This window comes from Argopecten irradians, chromosome 16 (assembly GCF_041381155.1).
Source record: "Argopecten irradians isolate NY chromosome 16, Ai_NY, whole genome shotgun sequence".
Classification (NCBI taxonomy): domain Eukaryota; kingdom Metazoa; phylum Mollusca; class Bivalvia; order Pectinida; family Pectinidae; genus Argopecten; species Argopecten irradians.
Window position 1 is genome coordinate 7692012 of NC_091149.1, and position 20442 is coordinate 7712453.

General features: G+C 35.8%; 2 protein-coding genes and 1 pseudogene across 5 annotated transcripts in view; 2 read left to right on the forward strand and 1 right to left on the reverse strand.

The window, feature by feature from the left end:
* The window catches only part of LOC138311140 (low-density lipoprotein receptor-related protein 2-like), a 374749-nt gene that overhangs the window by 311993 nt on the left and 42314 nt on the right, over window positions 1–20442 (reverse strand). The window lies entirely within an intron of this gene.
* LOC138311149 (tripartite motif-containing protein 2-like) overlaps window positions 1–20442 on the forward strand; it is a 200937-nt pseudogene that overhangs the window by 85270 nt on the left and 95225 nt on the right.
* LOC138311147 (tripartite motif-containing protein 2-like) overlaps window positions 1–20442 on the forward strand; it is a 53602-nt gene that overhangs the window by 6403 nt on the left and 26757 nt on the right. Inside the window, exon 2 of the mRNA XM_069252615.1 lies at window positions 13547–13569. The gene's annotated coding sequence lies outside the window, so the exon portion shown is untranslated. The remainder of the gene's footprint in view (window positions 1–13546; window positions 13570–20442) is intronic.

Genomic DNA, 20442 nt, shown 5'->3' on the forward strand with positions numbered 1-20442 from the left:
TAAACAGACAGACAGTAGGATATGGGACACACAAGCTAGATAACTGATGAGAGCTGGACATGTTGCAGGTCCAGTATCAGAGATGAAACAGACAAGAAAGTAGGATAGACAGACAAGCTAAGATAAGACCAGATCGTAAAATGGACAGACATGGTAGACTCCAGTATCAGAGAATACAACAGACAGAGGAACAGTAGGATTGACAGGACAAGCTGTAGAAATGGACAGACAGGGGCTCCAGTTATCAGAGAGGCGAAACAGACAGACAGTAGGAAGGACAGACACAGCTAGATGGACCCGGGGCTTCCAGTATCAGAGAGATAAACAGACCGACAGTAAGGTAGCAAGGACAGAACACAGCCAGGCATGGATAGATAAGCTGGACATATATCAGGAGAGGAAACAGAAGACAGTAGGATGGACACACAAGTCCAGAACCCATTGACAGACAGGGCTTCCAGTATCAGAGATCACAGACAACAGGAGGGATGGCACACAAGCAGTATCAGAGATGATGAACAGACATGAACAGTAGGAAGACAGACAATCAAGACAAGCTAGAAACAGACAGACAGGGCTCCAGTATCAGAGATAAACAGACAGACAGTAGGATGGACAGACAAGCCAGAAATGGACAGACATGGCTCCAGTATATCAGAGATGAAACAGACCTGGACAGGAGGATGGACACACAAGCTAGAAAATGGACAGACAGGGGCTCCAGTATCAGAGATGAACAGACAGACAGTAGGATGGGACACACAAGCATAGAAATGGGACAGACAAGGGCTCCAGTATCAGAGATGAACAGACAGACAGTAGGATGGACACACAAGCCAGAAATGGACAGACAGGGACTCCAGTATCAGAGATAAACCAGACAGACAATAGGATGGACACCACAAGCTAGAAATGGACAGACAGGGCTCCAGTATCAGAGATAAACAGACAGACAGTAGGATGGACACACAAGCCAGAAATGGACAGACAGGGCTCCAGTTTCAGAGGATATGCAACAGGACAGATAGACAGTAGGATGGACAGACAAGCCAGAATTGGACAGACAGGGCTATCCAGTATCAGAGATTAACAGACAGACAGTAGGATGGACACACAAGCTAGAAAATGGGACAGACAGGGCTCCAGTATCAAGAGATGAACAGACAGACAGTGAGGATGGACAGACGAGACGCTAGAAATGGACAGACATGGGCTTCCAGTATCAGAGATGAACAGGACAGACAGTAGGATGGACAGACAAGCTAGAAATGGACAGACCAGGGCAGACCAGTAGTATCAGAGATGAAACAGACAGACAGTAGGAAGGACAGACAAGCTAGAAATGGACAGACAGGGCTCCAGTATCAGAGATAAACAGACAGACAGTAGGATTGGACACACAAGCTTAGAAATGGACAGACAGGGCTCCAGTATCAGTGATAAACAATTTACATTTAAAGTCCTATTACTACATTACATAAACATATTGACAAGAACATAATAGGGAAAATATCAGCATTGAACAGACGCGATTTCACACTCCAAAACATAATGGTGGAAATTAGTATAAATTATATGATTCTGTTGATTAGAAAGATATTACATGTATTTCAAATAATCATTTCTAAATCTGAAATCATCTTGACTGGATAAATGAACGATTTACCTAGAAGATCTACAGACAGTGTAAAGGGAGACAAACTCAAACCATTCATTTTGAAGCAGTATATAAACCACTGATTATTGAAAGAGAAAGATGCACCAAAAGCGAAGTAAAATATGAGAGAAAACAGACAAATGATACTCCACCAGTTAATGCTCCCGGTTCATGATATGAAGAGGCTAAACATGTCTCTGATATTCTCACGAAAGGAGTTTAACTCCCCTTGTGTGATGTCTTCATGTTGGAATCAATGCTGTTAAAACTGTGTTGGTCCAAAAGGTATAATTATGAAAGCCTGGTCATGAAAACACAACAAATGAATGAATAAATTAAATAAAGGACTAAAAATAGGAATAAAACATAGCTGATTTAATGAACACAAGAGGGCACAATCACACTCACTCTGCTATCTCAGGTAATCATGGTGTATACTTAAGACAATTAAAAGAGAAGAATTGCTTTGAATGAATACCCAGGTAATTTTCATGTGTAGACCTCTAGACCTTTTGTTTTTCTTAATAAGAGTTGTTATCTTTAGCCTAGTTTAACCCCTGTGACCTTGAATGAAGGTCAAGGTCTATTCATTTGGTGCCCTTAACAAACTTTGTCACAGGGCCCTAAAATATCCCAAGATGCTAATTAACAAGAATACATCTTAACATAGTATTTTAGTTTAGGGTCTGACCCACTTTTGGTGAAGAAGTTGTTTATATTATAATCCCAAATGCTATGAGCGCAGTACGAAGTTATGTCTCCCCAATTCTTGGAGAAGAAGGTTGACTGGAACGACAAATGTCGCATTGACGTCAGACGAACATAGCAGACGAAGACTGTAACGACGGAGATGCTGCAGACGACATCACAAGTCATTGTAGCTATTACTTAGTAAATAGATGGAATTAATACATGAAAAAATGAAAGACAAATTTTCAAGAATTATATCATATAGATAGATCAGGGTCAGGCGTTGAATACTAAAGATCTTCTAATAATAAATGATGCAGTCTTCTGTGGATGTGTTCAGAGTTGTTCCCCTGTCGTTCGCCTTAAGTTTTTCTATGGAGATAATCAATGGATAGGAGGAGACCATAAGGTGATCGGAAAATACTCCTGGTCGTATTTCGGAGAACTTGCAATTTTTATGATGAATGGCGCTGACCTAGGCAGTGCGGTTTGGAGCGTAAAACGCGCCAGGCGTACTAGCTAACCTCTCAGAGCGAGCCAAATACCACTTCTATTTACAGCCAAATATCTTGTAATCCGATTCCACCAGAACAAACCATTATATACTATGCCATACATTTGAAAAACCGTAATATACATACAAATTTCATGATTGTTAATTTCAGACAACGAATTACCGATATTATTGTAGGAAGGAACAGACCCTTTGGATTTCATGTGACAGTATAAAAAGTTTGATTTTTCATGAATTCGTTCCTGGAAGTTTTACGCTTCCTTGTCAAAATAACAAAGGTGGTCCATCGAACCCAAAATCAGACAAACATATTTTGGTCTACCTGATGGATAAATAAACCTCAAAAGCGAATCTAACCTATAGAAAAATGAGTGTAAACTTATGAAATTAAATATTTATTTATTGTTGATCTAAAACAGGAGGCCCATAGGGCCTGTATCGCTCACCCTGGATTGTATAAGTCAAGCAAGAGTAATAAGTATAAATGTACTGTTTATTTCCTCAGGTTTTAAAGATTTATTTCTTAAATTTCACCTCTTTTGGGTCCCGTCTCCGCGGCACTGCCCTTGATTTATTACAAACTCTGTGCCATTGCCCCGAAGGATGATTCTGGCCTAATTTGTTACTAATACATTGCTGAACTATATGATAGTAGCGATTTCAAACGAAAATGTTAGGCACGCGGACAGCTGGGCTATGAAGGACGGACTGACAGACGGACGCTACGCTATTACATAATCTCACTGTGTTCTGTGTAAGGCTTAACAGTATTTTTGGTAACAGGACACAAACACAATTCAGATTTGTTACATTTTTTATTTTAGTGTAGGAGGCAGTTACCAAGTAAATAATCATTATAATAGGGGGCCTGTCTTATGGAGACAGTTACCAAGTAAATAATCATTTAATATGGGCCAAATTATGTGTAAGTGATATTGTACAAAAATGTGGGGTCACCAAAATGACAAATGATATCAGTCAAATTTGGATCCCAGATTTCATGATGAGTAGTTATGGATGAAGTTTCATTTTTACCGATGAACAAACAATGGAGACTGATTTGAAGCAATGAAAATTGGCAGGATCTATCGGGCCTCTCAAAAAAACTCAACTCAGGAACATGATTTGAACCCAATTAATGAATTTCAGTAATTTTAATCCAATAACTGTAAGATACCTTACTTCTGATGAACAATTGATAGAAAATCTGATGAAATATGAGATACTGTGATACACCCAAATGATAACAAAAGTGTGATTTATCAAACAGAGTGACATTGACCTGATGATTGACATCATTTTTTGTAAGTATAACAGACAGGATTTTCATTGATGAAACAACAGAAATTACACTAATCAAATCCAAGTAAATGACCATGACATCTTGACAGTAAATAGAATAGAGTAAACCAAAACAGATCTAAAAACTCTAAATTTGTCACAGAAAACACAGTATCAATGGGTGAACCTGAGGAATCAAGTAAGTCATTTTACCTTGTCAATTGGACCAAATTGGTCACCTCTGGACCCCAGTGGAAATATGAATTACCTTGAAGTTAACTAGACTTTATATGAACAATTTACCTATAAATTGAACCTGGTTTTTCATGTATTTGTCACAACCTTTGAGAACAGATACATACTGAACCCCATCAACATATAATACCAATTTCATATAGACCAAATTCCAAAATATATTCTGGACCAGTGCATTAATTTTGAACAGATGAGTTATTCATTTTAACCCCACCATATGGACCATGTATACCTGATGATCAAACTATAGATGGATTCACTACCTGAATGATTTAGAAAACAGCATTGACTAAATAAACCTTGTATTACCATGAACAATTGAATCAAGTTGTATTAACCTGACATGACACTTTCAGTGACCCAAAGGTAACAACACCATGTCCTTGCACTCCATAGCAATATTGAATGAATAGACACTACCTGATTTCATTGAGGATTTTTAACTTGACCAAGTGATCTACAATGCATCAAAATTACAGGTTTATAATTAACCTAGGCCATAACAGATGACACATACCTGACACATTACTATATGAGGTTTTGATTCATAATTTGTAACAAAGTCTCGTGACATCAGACAGACTTGTAGTCTGATGAATCATTGGGTGTTACCTTGACCTTTAAGACCCATTTTATTTGATTGACAGTACTTTGTTGACTTCTTGGTTCTCTCAAGTCTGATCATTCCCTGGCCACATTAGACCAAATTCCTCCGAGTGAAATGTTTTACCTGATGAACCAGGACTGGAGTGGACTTAAAGTAGGGAACGAATCAAATATCATTTGGGTTCTCATTCTGAGGAGGAAAAATGCTCAATCATTTTTTAATACTTTTACCATTTCATCAACTAACAAGTTTATATTATACAGTGTAACCTGTGACAAATGGGTAACAATTTTAGTCTAATCCAGATTTGTCTATTTCTGTTCATTATGTCATTTTCTTTACAGTCATACATAATCTGAAATTAGATATTAATGTGTCATTTAACATGTACACCATATTTGACATCAAAGGTAATTGATTGTTACATTGTAACTTTATTTTGTAAGAATATATTTAAACTCATTATACACTTGCATTATTGACTTGTTGACCTCAACAAAACACAAAACACATTAGATACAATGTAAGTATTTTTTACAAAATCCAGGACACAAGGACATTTAAGATTATATAGATTTAAATTTTGTTTAAAGTACTCTATATAAAAATTAACATCAGATAATATGAAGATCTGAGTACCTTGTACATATGAAGTAACGTTCTAGTGACATTTTATTGTATGACTCTGTCAGTAACAGATATATAACACTTTTCCAATCATATGACTGATCTTCATGTATAATAGACCGGGTGTATCCTGTAAATAAAAGTCTTAATATAGAAATATTCAATAAAGGAATAGTTAAGACATAGGGGCACGGTTTAAAACCTGATTAGACTGATTAAAGAATACTTTGATAGATCTGACCACATCAAAGTTGAAATTAAAGAAATACTTTGTTTATTGATAAAAGAAACTTGGCAGAAAAAGATTATAATTACCATACCAGATTTGGATTAATCATTCCCCTGTACAGAGATAAAAATCATGTTTTGTCATGGACCATCACATGTAAATTCAATGAATTGATTTAGCATCATTTTGAAAACTGAAAATTTGTGATTAACATGCCCTATATCTAAATGTTTGTTACCATTTCAGAATTATGACATTACCATACATACATGATCATCATCAATGAAAATTACAATCAATGTTCTGTGAAAAAAAAAATGACCTTTGAAAACAATAGTGCCTTTTAATTGTATTTTTGTTATTTACATATGACAATATTACAATCAAAATTGTGTATAAATGTTTAGGTCAATTACTGTAGAAAGCGTAAGATCAAAGTGATTGACCTAAGGGATACCTTGACCCACTAATTATACAGGACAGTACCAATTTACAGATTGGAAGTTTTGACCTCACCTAAGAATGGGGACGAATGACACTGTCTGATCATAGCTGTCCAGTTTGATGGACTTAACAGGTTTTCCTTGGAGTCACACCCAGTAAAGTAAGTCTGTTTGTCCATGTGGTCATCAAGGGTCAGTCCTAGTTCATTGGCCAAGCCATGTGAAGACTAAAACCACCGGTTATCAAGTGCCTGTTCTATTTTTTGGACTGGTTCTATCTAATCTGTCCAGTACAGCAAATGTGTCAAAGTAATTCAAATTTTTTCAAGATTTTGACATATTTTGGATCTTGATTTCATTTTATATAAAATGATACTAATCTGTTAAAAGAATAAAAACAATGTTTTTTAAAGTTGTAAGGGGTAGATAATGTACTTGAAATAACTTCATACTTGTATTTGATCATTAAAGTAAACTGATTGTAAGTATGTTTCTAGTCAGTAAACACAAAAGGGGAGATAACTTCTTTGTGTTAAGTACCAGTATTGAAGTAAAAGGTTGACAAGCAGTAGCAAAAAGACCAAAAGGGAGATAAATATTCTTTGTGTTAAGTAATACACTGAATGAAGTAATTGAGATAAGGATTTAGCAGGTAAAGACCAAAAGGGGAATAACAAGATTCTTTGTGTTAATAAATCACTGAAGTAAAGGGTTGACAAGCAGAGCAGGTAAAGACCAAAATGGGAGATTACTTCTTTAGGATAATTCTGTATGAAGATTAGGGTTGACAATGGTAATCCATGTAAACTGTATTCACGGGGGTTGATAACTTCAAGTGTTAAGGTAAGTCTGTAATACAGGGGTTACAACAGATGCAGGTCTACCAAAAGGGGAGATAACTTCTGTGTGTTTAATACTAATGTGAAGTAAAGGGTTGACAAGCAGAGCATAAAGACCAAAAGAATAGATAACTTTTTGTGTTAAGTAATACAGTATGAAGTCCATTGACACCCAGGAACAGATGACAAGGAAATGTAAAGACCAAAGGGGAGATAACAATTCTCTGTTAAGTAATACTGAAGTAAAGGGTTGACAAGCATTATAAAGCAGGTAAAGACCAAAAGTAACCAAGGAGATAAGATTTGTGGTCAAGTAATTTACTGAAGTTAAGGGTTGAATACAACAGAGCAGGTAAAGTAAAAACTGAAAAGGGGAGATAACTTTTGTGTGTTAAGTAATTTGAACCAAGGGTTGACAACAAGATAATAAACTTTGACCCTGTACAAAAGGGGAGATTAACTTCTTTGACAACAGTTTATATATCATGATAATACAGGAAGTAACCCCAGTACAGAATTTGACAAAAAGGAGATAATCAGGTAAAGACCAATAAGGGGAGATAACTTCTTTGTGTTAAGTATATACTAAGTAAAGCATAGTTGACACTGCAGATTTATTAATCAGAATAACCAGACCCACTTTCACTTAAACTTGGTATAAGACACTGTCTTTTACAATCCTAACTGAACAGTAGATTAAAGGGTTGACAAGCAGACAGGTAAAGAACAGACAAATAACTTTGTATGAATTAAGATTCTCACTGCAATGACCAGTTATACTGACAGTAAAGGGTTGACAAGATACAGAATAAAGACCATAAGGATAGATAATAATAGTTTACATTAACTTCAAATCTGGAAGACAGGGTACCTATTTAAGTAAATCATACAGATGACAGATAGTGGTAAAGGACTTTAAAAGGAGATGACACATGTGTTAAGTAACTGAAGTACAACCTGTTAACTAATATAACCTAGTAACAGACAGATGGACAGGAGGGGAGATAACTTAACATTACTTTAAGTAACTGAAGTAAACACACTGACAGAGTTGACATACAAGCAGGTACAATAAAACAACAGACAGGTACCTATAACCCAGTATCAGAGATTAACAGAAAGTTTGGTAATGTGACAGACAAGAGATCAAAACGTGGACAGACAGGGCTCCAGTATCAGAGATAAAAACAGACAGGTCTACAGGTACACTGGTCAAGTTTACAACTAATATGTGAACAGGGCTTAGATCTGAGATAAAACAGAAGAAGATTCACATACAGAAAAAATGGGGACACTAAGAACCAGTGGCGATACAAGTTACAGATTTAAGGAACGGATGCCAAAGCTCCCAAAGACAAAACTCCAGTACACAAAACAAAGTTTTTGGAAAAAGCTAGACATGGACAGACTGGGTTCCAGTAAAGTAAACAGAAGACAGTAGGATGTTAACAGTCATAACAACATGGCTTATTAAGAAGGATACACAGTACCTGAAGGACAGACAACTATTACAATGGACAAACTGGCTGTTTTCATAAACTCAATTTGTAGGATATAACTATACCAGAATGGATTTAGTTTATCTATACCAAAGGAAGAAAGGGGGTACAAATTTTTTTATAGCTTTTAGTATAAAAAGACAGACAGTTAATTGAAGACAAGCTAGGATCAAATGGATAAAGACCTCCATTATTATACAGTTAATTAGACATTTAGGTTGGCAATCAAGTACAAATTTGAAACTGACATCAAATTCAGAGATAAAAATTTAATCAATGAAAGAAAAATTGACAGTGTAACAACTTCAAGTTGAGTATCATCAGAATGAAAGACGACGTAATACCTGAATACTAGACTCTAAACATACAGGTATATGTCTACATTCTCAGTCACTACAGACCTTGAAAACAAACAACCAGTAAATTACAGACAGGACCAAAACATGGAAATAAGAAACAAGCTTTGTATAGGTGTCAACAGGACTAAATTCAACTTTCAGTATTCAGGAGATAAAAATTAGATAATTTTACAAATAGCTGAAATTGGATACACTGATACCCATGGGAAGAAAACCGAATACCCAAGGAATATATAGAAATTTGACCAGACTGTGAAACCTCCATTGGATGTATGGACCACAGGTTAATAAATATTAAAAGTTCTACCTCACACTTGTTAAAGGCAGACAGATTCTAAACTTTGGGTGGTTTGATTCATGAAAAACGGGATGACTAGTTTATACAATTACCATATTGTATCAATAAAATTAAACGGAAGTAAATCCTATTCCCAAAAATAATAGGTTAAACACTATAGACATTTAAAAAAATTGGACAGATTCAAGTACAAATGGTTTTTCCATAAAAATCCAATTTATCAAATGTCAATGCCAACTACAAATGGACACATTGGAAGCATTCTGATCAGTAAAACATTTAAAGGAAGACATTTTAAACAGCTAAAAATGACTCACCATTAACTGGACACTGTAATTTCATCAAGTTACTTCATTAGTCACGGAGTTTACAGATTAATGAACTTGTTTAAAGAAAAGGTCTTGTTAAAACCATGGACAAGTTGCTCCACCATGTATTAATCAAAGACAATATTTACAAGGAAAATGACATAGTCAGATCTGTTTTTAAAAAAATCATTATTAACAAAAACCAAAACTCAAAGTTAAAGAATGAGTCTAGAAGACCATCAACACATAGGATAAAGATGTAAAAAGGTCTTTTTAAAACAACCAGGAAATGTTTAAAATGTAGACACATAAAGGTGACTCAATCAGTTTTATTAAAACTGACTTCTGCTCCATAGTCAATGAAACGGTTTGTATAGATAAAGCTAAGTGTGTTTAAATACACCAACAACAAAAAATATTTACATTAGGCCCCTTGAACACACGTTTCATTCAATTTGTAGTTAATGTTTAAACAACCTGAGATGGAAACAAATCTTAAGCATCAGTATGAAACAAATTTCATGAATGAAGTATAATTGTACATAAAGAATTACAAAACCAAAAAATTCAAAATTTGTGTCATATAAAACTCCAATATACAACATTATATCATGTAACTCATGAATTTTACTGATTTGGGTGAAATGTCATTCCAACAGCTAAACCATAGAAAACTGGTGATTAAAATGGGACCCTTTATTGTACCACTATCAGTAGGGACATAATTGATTCCATATATGGTCAAATTCTAAATGACCTTTCTGGTAAGTTAAATGCCATTTTCGAACTATTGGGTTCTGTATGACCAAATAATGATTGACACTACAGTATAATTCATTTAATACAGTTAGAGCCATGTTAAACAAAATGTATAACACTGTCAATATTAAGTATTGTTAAAGTGGAGGCCCTTGACATAAAGACACTTGTCGACTAAAGATCAGATATAGTAATCCCATATTGAATCAATTCCAGTACATTATAACAGATCCTGTTATTTGTGATTTTAGAAGACACTTTTCAATTTGACCCCGTTTACCACTTTGATAAGGTACAGATTTGAGATTAAGAATCTAGCTTCATATTAACTAACCACCACCTTGTGTACAAAAATTAATTATATAATAATAAACTCTGTCTATAAGATCAATTCCAGTTTTTAATGGAAATACCACTGAAAAAGAACTTACCTGGATATAATTGATACCTGTCAAAAACATTAAATGTATTATTCTATAAGACAGGGCACCATGTTGATATGTTTGTGATTGAGATCCCAAAATTTTTATAAATCACCATGTTATAAAACTATATGATTACAACTGAATACCTAAAAATGATTTTCATAAATTCTGTGTAAAAAAGTTTGTACACTATAGTCAAACCTCAACTAAAACATCCCTCGTATGGGTAAAGGACCAAATGTTTTTTTAGTGTTGATTAAAATGCTGTCATGTAAAAATTTTTACAATTTTTATCTCCTTTCCATAAGGTATTCAACATCTAAAATGGAAAATGGTCAAGAAATACATCAAAGCCAATGTGTATAATAAAAACAATTCCACGCATTTGAATAAAACTCAATTTGTACTGAATTGATTACATAAAATCCACAATTTGTAATACCCTAATTTGATTCCATAAGCAACCAAAAGATAATTAAACAGATACATTATGGTGTGGGGAAAATTGATTAATTTGAATTTTTGTTTGCTGTACTATTTTGATAATGTTAAACACCTAACAGGATAATCATGTATAAATCAGTGATAGAGTTTTTGAACAGATTAATTTTTTCGTAATAATTCTAGACCACTCACTTTATTTGGGTATATTTGTCTGGAAGTATACCAAGACATAACCAGACGTTTGTATACCATACAGAGTTTTGACTTGTATAAAAAAAGGTTTGAATTAAGATTTAGTCCTATTATATATGTATAGTTGACAATTTTTTACAGACGTAAATAATTGACTGTTTTTTGACTTAAATTGATTTTTATTTCCTGAAGATATTTTAATTCATTCTTATGAGTCATATAATATTGAAAACTCAATTTTAATCAATTTCTCGATTTTTATGATCTGTATAATTTAAAAGCCACCTCTGTAATTAAAACCCCCTGTATAAACAACTACTATATACCAAGTAAGTAACAGCCAGGGTTATGTAAGGACGTGCCAGGGATTTTATTGTATAAAGAAAACTCGTAGTACCTGGAGAAACTGTATAACCACTATCTTATAAGCTGTCGTAATCTGTACCTGGTAACATACCACATGGATTCGAAACTGTGATAGCATTGAGGGCTAGTGGCTTGAGGCATCTTCAAACCACTCGGACAAACTAGCGGCTCACTTAATCTTGTTAGAAAAGATATTGTAAAAGAATGACATGTTTAAGTGATACACAGTATAAAGACCACAGTATATTGACCAACTTTAAAGATTCTACAAAACCATACTTTTATATAAGTACCTCTTATACCAATATGTAAATAACACACTCTGTAAAATGCCCACCTCTGATTAAAGTCCAATCTGTATAATGACCACTCTATGTATAAACAGATGACCACCTCTGTATAAACCTGACCACCTCTGTATAATGACCACCTCTGTATTTCATAAATGACCACCTCTGTATAAAGACCACCTCTGTTGTATAATGACACCTCTATATAAAGACCACCTCTGTTATAAAGGACATCTCTGTAGGAAGACCTCCTCTGTATAATGACCACCTCTGTATAAAGACCACTCTTGTATAAAAGACCACCTCTGTATAAAGGACCACTCTATTAGGGTTCCAAAAAGGTCATAAGTTCAAACTCTTCAAATGTTAACTGTAGAGAACCAGCTTCCACATCCAGACATTTTTCCTCTGTCTCTCCTTTGCCGTTGTCTTTTATAGACAGGTTTGACACGTTAATTGTTTTCAATGAAGACAAAGAAAAATGAAAAATTGACATGACACCACAAGACTTTGTTAAGAATAACAAAAAAAGACAAAAAATGATTTTCTGTGAACGGACCTCATGATTTGTTGTATAAAGTCTCTGTCAGGACAAGTTCAACAGACAGTATTGTGTATTCTCTCACGTTCTTTTTTTTCCTATTTTTTATCGTAACTTACCAAAATTTTTACCATACCTGAATTACCGATACATGTATATTATAATTAATATCAATTTCTAAACGAGTATTTAAGGAAAATTAATCTATACAAATATCAAATAAGACATGACTGTATATTTCTCTACCGTTCATGTACACTACATGCTGTGAATTTTCTTACCCAATACACATACCCAACAGAAATACACCACCCAGGTGTATCTACCTATACATGTACACTACATGCTGTGACTTAATTACCAAACACATACCCAACAGACAATACATCCCCAGGTGAACTGTAGGTATGTTAAATATCTACGGTTTGTAAACATGACCCCAAATTGACCTACTACATCAATCCTATGTCTGCTTTAAAAATGGTTGTGTGCGCCAAACCTGGACAAAAAACAAAAAAGCACAAAAGGAAAGTAATAAAATCGGATATCGCCAGGCCTCAACTAGACAGACATTTTTGGTCGCTATAACGTTGTGTTTACATTAGTATCACCTATCCCGTCGCGGTTGACCTAAGGATATGGTCTTTATTCTGTGTGGGACACATATTATTTTCATTTTAATGTACAACGTTTTGTGTATTAACAGGATTGAAGTTTGATCTGAAATGGGATAATATTTCATCGACAGAAACTGAGGAAAGTGACCAGATCTGCCTCTTTATGAGAAGAAGGAAGTAAGTTTCTCACTTGGCTGTGAATTTCAGGAGGAAGAGAAATTTTCAACTAACATTTTGAATCATCAGATTTAGATTCTGGGGAAGACCAACTTGATTTAATTCCAGGTACCCTGTGTGTGTCATCAGGTGAATGCAGTGATTTATATCAGGTAGTTATTTTCTTGTAGCTTTAAAAAACATTGATGTTCAATCAATATTTAAAAAATGTATGTACACCCTTAGAACCACTGAATAGAACAAAGGAGCTATTAACAACATCAAAATAAAATCTCTTATTCAACTGGTTTATGTTAAACAATGTATTGATCCAGTTATATATATTCCAATTTTTTCCAGAAATTTCAAAACAAATACATTCATCTTCATCAATATGGCACAGCAAACATTACCAGTTCGTACGGAAGGACAGACAACCTGTAACCATCTACAAGGGGAAACAAACTAGATTGTATTGTGAAAAATGTCAAGAACTAATTTGTTTAAAAATGCATTTCCACCATTCATAAAACTCATCCAATGTGTGAGCTTAGTGAAGTCACTCCTCAGAAGAAACAAAGACATCAGAAACTTTATTGACAGAAACAGAAAAAAATGATCTGGTACAGATGGGGAAATACATCCCTTCTTCAGATACACTCCTCAAAGACAATGACAACATATTTGATAAATTATCCACATGAACTGAAGATGCAAACAGATAAAATTAAAACAAGACCTTGACAAGCTTTAGAGAAGAGACACTCTCACTTTATCAAAAACTTAAAAGACGACAACATCAAAACTCATACATGAAATACAAACAAGAACTTGAATAAATTGAACAAACAACTTAAACACCAAATACAGAAATGTAAGACAACACTTCAGCAGGGCTCTCACATAGAAATATACGGACACATCAAAATGTGAAATAGATTCCCCGAATACATATCCCTGTCTCAAACCTATCTTTAGATACAGTCAGCTTCAACTCCAAAACAATACTCCTAAAGGTCACCTGGTACAAGCCTTAGGAAAAGTCACCCACCTCAGGCCAAAGTCTATACATCCACTGACCAGAAACGGTCAGTATCTATTAGCAGACGGTCAGGCACAAACCCTCATCACAACAAACAGTCAGAGGATAAAGGTAAGAAAGCAGTGGCCAGGAAAACACTACTGACAGAGACCAAGGTGGTGGAGGAGTGGGTGGTCTCCATGTGCAACATTTGTTCTATATGTCCTACCACTGATGAACCAGGCCTGGACCAGTAACATACCTACAGTACACATTAACTCTCCTGGACAGGAAGGGCACAGTGATACAGAAGGTCACAAACACAAGGCTGGGATCAATGACATCAGTCTATCACCAACAACACACAGATTGTGGGCTCTGTGATAGACAATAACAACATCCTGGAGCTGGTTATCAGGACAGTTAACTCAACAATTCACAACTAAAACACGTCCTTACATGCATATGTATTACAGCAAAGAACCATGTCATTGTGGGCATGTCAGGAAACGTCTCCAAAATATACCACACAAGGGTCAGATGGTACTCACTACAATGGCAGCAGGGACTGGGAAACCATTAGTGTGTACACGCCATACAGGATCACAGAGTGTCCTGTCACTAACAATGTCGCAGTTGATTGATCACAGTAATAAACATGATGGTGGTGATGGAAACAGGACATGTTGTTGTCATGGATACTGACTTCCAGAAACTGTTTGTATACAGAGGTGACATCCCCAGTACATGTAAACAATCACCACAAACAGGCAGGGTGAACCATTTAACCCCTGGGGGTATCGTGTATGTTAGGTTCAGGGGAAGCCTCATCATACGGGGATGATGTATGTTCCTGATGGTAAAGGACTGGATCCTACATCACGGCTAGAGACAGGGGTCACAGCAGGGTGTGATAGCTGTGATAAACTACTACATTACAGGGCCACAGATACAGTTACAGGTGTGATAGCTGTGATACAGTTACAGCAGGGTGTGATAGCGTGTGATACAAATACTACAACTACTACAGTACAGCAGGGTGTGATAGCCTGTGATAAAAAACTACAGCCTAAAACAGTACAGTACAGCAGGGTGTGATAGCTGTGATAAAACTACTACAGTACAGCAGGGTGTGATAGCTGTGATAAAAACTACTACAGTACAGCAGGGTGTGATAGCTGTGATAAAACTACTACAGATAAAACTACTACAGTACAGGGGGTGTGATAGCTGTGATAAAAACTACTACAGTACAGCAGGGTGTGATAGCTGTGATAAAACTACTACAGTACAGCAGGGTGTGATAGCTGTGATAAAACTACTACAGTACAGCAGGGTGTGATAGCTGTGATAAAACTACTACAGTACAGCAGGGTGTGATAGCTGTGATAAAACTACTACAGTAACAGCAGGGTGTGATAGCTGTGATAAAACTACTACAGTACAGCAGGGTGTGATAGCTGTGATAAAAACTACTACAGTACAGCAGGGTGTGATAGCTGTGATAAAACTACTACAGTACAGCAGGGTGTGATAGCTGTGATAAAACTACTACAGTACAGCAGGGTGTGATAGCTGTGATGAAAACTACTACAGTACAGCAAGGGTGTGATAGCTGTGATAAAACTACTACAGTACAGCAGGGTGTGATAGCTGTGATAAAACTACTACAGTACAGCAGTGGGTGTGATAGCTGTGATAAAAACTACTACAGTACAGCATGGGTGTGATAGCTGTGATAAAACTACTACAGTACAGCAGGGTGTGATAGCTGTGATAAAACTACTACAGTACAGCAGGGTGTGATAGCTGTGATAAAAACTACTACAGTACAGCAGGGTGTGATAGCTGTGATAAAAAACTACTACAGTACAGCAGGGTGTGATAGCTGTGATAAAACTAATACAGTACAGCAGGGTGTGATAGCTGTGATAAAACTACTATCAGTACAGCAGGGTGTGATAGCTGTGATAAAACTACTACTACAGTACAGCAGGGTGTGATAGCTGTGATAAAACTACTACAGTACAGCAGGGTGTGATAGCTGTGATAAAAACTACTACAGTACAGCAGGGTGTGATAGCTGTGTAAAACTTCTACTAGCCGTGATAAGTGATTTCTACATGTATATTTCCATCTAAACATACATAAGACATAAACAGCTAGATTTTTACAGTGGATAAATTCAGTGGTGTAACTAATGTTTACAAAGCAGCGCACCATACATGTTTGTTTGTCCATTCAAATGATTTTCACAGCTTAATTCATGAAATCTGGTTTTTCTATTAGTTCATAGATTACTGAAGAGAAAATAACATGTCAAAAGTTTCGCCCCATTTATAACTTGAATACATTGTTCATACAAAGGTATTAATGATTTTATTACCCTGGAATATGTGTTATTCATTCTGTAATACCAGTGAATCAAAACAATTGAGCTTTAAGGCTTTAGTAACTTGTGATTATTGTTTCCAAGATATAAACACAGGGAGTACCAGTTCACTACCTTTTCCCATTATTTACCATAATTTATCCTATTTTACTTAGTAATCCACATTGTACATTTCTATGTAACCAAATTCAGCATCTTCCTCCTCCGCCATATTTTTTAGTTTACATTTGGATCTCTCGGATATTTAAGCGGTTTAAACTATCTTTTTTATGAAATCTATGGTCTATATAGATGCCAGAAGCTTTACAGGAATAATGCACACAAGACAGTTTAATACTTACAGTGTATCTTTACATTATTTATTTATTTAGACAATGATTTAATCCATTGGATCACTATAATGTAAACAAACCTTCAGACATAATCGGCCATTTTTATTTTCCAATTTTTTAGTGTTTACTTCTTAAAATATCGGAATGAATTTTATTAATTATTAATGTAAATAATTGCAAACAGTAACAGTTCATGATACAGAGACAGGGATACAGTGTATATAAATGTCTATAGCTACTATCTTTGAGAAATTGTGTAATACATAATAAAAAATTATAATCAGAATATAAATTCTGACTGATCTTTGGGTTATCTTTTGATTTACTTACAAATTATGAATCAAAGTACCCCTATTCGACCCAATAAGCGCCCAGTTGGCGGTTAAAAAAAGTTGAAGAAAAAAAAAAAAATATGCTTAAAAGTACAAATTTATTGCACAATCTATACAGTTTTTTGTGTAGTTTTGGTCATTTATTTAAGAACTGGGACAATTGGAAATCGAGAGCGGCCTCAAAAAGGCATGAGGGGTGCTTATAGGGGACATGAGCGACTTTATTTGGGTCGGAACAACAGTAAATCCTAAAGACATGATGTATGAGGACCTGGTACCAGAGGGACAGGATACCAGATGGACCAGGACCCAGATGAAACCAGGAACCAGATGGACTGGAACAGGCGGGACCAGGACCAGGACGAAACCAGGACCAGATGCGACCAGGAACCGGCTCGACCAGGACCCAGATTGCCAGGACCAGACAAACCAGGACCAAGATGGACGAGGACCAGATGGAACCTGGGACGGACCAGACAAAGTGACCAGGACCAGGCGGAACAGACAAGATGGAACGGGGGATCTCAGATTGGACCAGGGACCACCATTTGGACTCAGCACCAGGACACATGGAGCCAAATAGACTCTGGACTGTAACTCAGTACCAATGGACCAGACGACCCAGGAACCGACAACCAAGGGGAACAGAACGGGGAACAAGGACAGACAACCAGGACCGACGGGCCAAGAAGACAGACCAGACGGTAACAAGGGGGAACGATGGACAGGGATCAGATTAACAAACATCAGAAAGAGCAGACAGGGACCCATTACTAGGAAAAAAGAGGGGGAAAACTTATCTGATACTCAAATAACCAGGTACCGGATAAGACAGTTATATGATCTGGCTGTTGATAGCATTACTTTATCTCCAGGACCAGATGGACCGACCAGAGACCAGTGTAAATGGACAGTACTCAAATAAAATAAACCAGAAAACCGACACCATACTCACCAATTAATACTATATACAGGCAACTGTGTCAGGACCATTTAGGACCATAAGGAGGAAGTTAACTCCCATGGACCAAAAAGACGGACAATTATGATAAGCCAGCTGAAACAGAACGGAACAAATGTATGAATCAATAAAAGAAAAGACTGACCCCAGTAGCTGATAAGAAAATGTGAAAACAAAAAGAAGGAGTTATGTAATTAATTAGATTTAAATAATCAAAGGTCATTCAAGGACAAGTGACTTGTGACAAATCTTGACTACATTATTGAACACAGACAGAACTCAAAGGAACTGGAACTTCCAGACAGAACCCAGTCTATATGGACAGATTTAAAAAGTGATCAGGGAAACCAGAAGTCCAAATATGATTGTGACGTCAGTCCGCGGCAAACTTCAAACAGCATAGCCTACTGTCTCCAGACTCTAATATATAAAAATATATATACATGTGTTACCTAGTGTAAACATATATGGACCACTATCCAGTCATATCCAATGATCTTTACCAATTGTCAGTCCGCGGCAAACTTCAAACAGCTAGTACTACTGTCTCCAGACTCTAATATAAATAAAATATACAAATTATATCATGTTTTAATTTAATATATGTAAACATATGGACACAAGGATTGATATTCATTTTGATGGCATATGTATCAAACTTCAAGACAGTAAGCCCACTGACTCTGGACAAGACCTACATCATAAAACCAAAAGACAGTTTTATACAGGAGGAACAGGAATAGTCTGGTATTATACCATGTACACATGCAGTGAACAAAATGTTTGTACTGTAATAAAAAATGACATAATACCAGATGACAACCAGTCCAACATTGAAACATATTGTGATAAATGTAATTATAATTATATAAATATTGAAACAAATAAGTCAGGCAAACAAATATATTGGTATGAACCTACACATGTTCCAGACTCTAATATAAATACATATACATGTGTTACCTAGTGTAAACATATGGGTCCAGCCATATTGTGATGTCAGTCAGTGGCAAACTTCAAACAGCTAGCCTACTGTCTCCAGACTCTAATAAAAATATATACATGTGTTACCAGTGTAAACATATATGGGGTCCAGCCATATTGTGACGTCAGTCCGCGGAAATTCAAACAGCTAGCCAACTGTCTCCAGACTCTAATATTATATATACAGACAGGTTACCTAGGTTACCAGTGTAAACAAATGGGTCCAGCCATATTGTGACGTCAGTCCTGCGCAAACAAACAGTAGCCAATGTCTCAGACACTAGCCTACTGTCTCCAGACTCTAATATATATATATACATGTTTAAATCATGTGTAAACATATGGGTCCAGAACATATGTTGATAAATATGTCTGAAATGATCAAAAGATGGATTCAGTAACCAATGGACCACCAGATTAGTAAAGGGAACAACTTATGTACTTGCACACTGGAATATACAGTAAATAATGAAACTACAGAAATATTTATACATATAGTACAAATTACCATATATAGACGAACCCAGCAATAATGTAACTAGACTTATACACTTGCACATTTTTACACAAATTCATACAGGAAACATTTAGATGGTAAACGGTGGATGTACATTGTACCATTATTGTAAGATAAAAGTCTTAATAAATTTAAACATTATTCAGTTTCATAGGACTTGAAATTGGGGACGGTTTGGATATTCCCATAACTGTAAGAAAAGTCTTAATAAAACCAACAGATACAGACACCTAATACAGCTCATGAAAGAACATTTAGATGGTGAAACACTTTGATGATACCACCAGTACTGTAATATGGAAAGAAATGATTTTCAGACATACATTTAGATGGGGACGGTTTGGATGTCACGCTGAACAAGTTACACAGGACAAAAATTAAAATATTCAGACAGGTTCCAGATGGGGACGGTTTGGATGATTCCCCACGCTGTAAATAAATGTCTTAAAAAAAGTCAGACAGTTCGAAACGTCAGAACAGATAGGGATGGTTTACCCATAAATTCCC